Raw genomic sequence first — 2,111 nt, 5'->3', positions numbered from 1 at the left:
ACTTCTGCATAGACAATTTTTGAATGAGAATCGACCCATTGGTCGAATCCGACCTCATCAAGGTTAAAAATAAGCTCAAAACGGCACCCGTCAATTTTCTTTTTCAATTCAGTGTAATATTGCAAAATTGACTCGGGTGTAACTTTTGCCCGTTTTGCTTCCATAACTGGTGCAACATCTGGAATATGGGTAATGATTTTGTGCAATTGCTTGGATCAATATTTTTGTCGAAATTTTCGTGAATAAAAAACTTGCTTCTTCACGTGTTGCTTTTTTGTCTTACTATCTTTTATTGCGTTTTGTATCGCAATAATTTCTTCATCATTTAGTAGTCTTTTGCGTGCTTTTTCGGGTTTTTTACCAGTTTTATTTTAGTTATTTATTTTGTCGATTTGACAACGAACACTTTTTTTCGAAAGTCCCGAAAAAATAGTCAAGTGCAATGGGAAAAGACATTTTTTTTCTTTTAATATTTTTGAAACATTTTCTGGCAATTCCTTTAAACAATAACGTACTTGTTGACGGAAAGAATCAAATGCCATGGATTTAACTTTGATCTCAAGATCTTTAAAAAAATAATCATATCTGGGATTTCTTTTAAATAATCAATCACATTAATATACTGTGGTATTAAAGGTTTTTTCATTGTGTTCACTAAACTTTGCAATTTTTCATCTTGTGTTTTATACACATGTTTAACTTTCGGAGGTTTTGATATCATTGGGCTATGAGACATTGATAAAAAATAAAGATTGTTATAAACACTCAATTATTAAACGTGTATTTTTGATTTTATTTGAAACTTTAGAATATATTTCAACAAAAATGGTTGTGTTAATTATTGATTGTTGTTTTTAACAATTAAATTGATTTTGTTAATTATTATGTGATTGTTTAAATAATTTTGGTGTTATTCTGATTATTTTGCTTCGATGGATTTTTTTTTTATTTTGCGATGAAATTTTATCGCATTGTTGTTTAGTTTTTTTACAAAGTTTATGTTTTTTTTATAAAAATAAAATATTAAAAATTATGATAATAAATAACTTTAATTTTAAATTTTATTTTTGAATGATTTATTTTAATATTTAAATAACTAATTATTTCTTTAAATAATTTTGCCCAAAATGGTCAAAAACATTTATTTGGAATGATTTAATAATATTTTTATTATAAATTATTAAATATTTATTCTATATAGTATTATGAATAGTTTTTGAAATAAATTATTATTATATCATAATAGAATCACATTAATATATTTTTGTTTGTTTTTATAAACCATGTTATATTATTAATAGCTATTGTTTAAATTATACAAACTAAATTATTAAAATATTAAATCATGATAGTTTATCAATGATTTAATTTATATAACACATAACGAACACTTCATTTTGTAATTCTTTGACTTCGTGTTAAGTTAGTGCCTTAGCGACTGCAAGGTTTACTGATAAGAGTTTGCACATATTAAGTTATCAAATTTTTATTTTTTTTCGAGACATTTTTTATTATTTAATAGTATTTTTATTAACTACAATAGTTATTTGTTTTTTGATTATCAACAATTGGTCTAAAAACCCAAAATATTGCGTGATATATATGATAATAAAAACACTTAAAATCTATATTAATACACAAAATACTCTTATAATAAATAATCTTTTATTTTTATAATAATGATATTTCAAAGACTTGCCCAAGCGCTCTTCAGTTGTGTTTGCATTGACTCTTTGTGCATTGAATTACGTATTAAGTATCAATTAAGTCATTTTTTCGACACTTAACTAGAATTTTTTAATAAAATGCACTTTTGGGCAAGTCTTTATTACAGCGGAAAAAACCGATGTTTTACCATTTTATATAAAGTTTTGCTTAAAATTGGATATTATTTGCGTTTTGCCGAGTTGAAATTTAAAAAATTCAACAACATTTCTTAAAACCGATGTTGACCTTTTTATTACCAAACTCAAATCAATCAACACTAAATTCTGACAAAATAATAAAATGTTATTAAAAAACAAAAATAATTGAGTTTTTCACGGCATACAATAGTATTTACTACTAAATAAAAACACGATTTTATGTTTATACACAGATTGGTGCTCATT

Source organism: Entamoeba invadens (genome assembly GCF_000330505.1).
Source record: "Entamoeba invadens IP1 unplaced genomic scaffold scaff_1105074725937, whole genome shotgun sequence".
Lineage (NCBI taxonomy): Eukaryota > Evosea > Mastigamoebida > Endamoebidae > Entamoeba > Entamoeba invadens.
The sequence above is the reverse complement of the archived record's forward strand: the minus strand, read 5'-3'. Positions refer to the sequence as shown.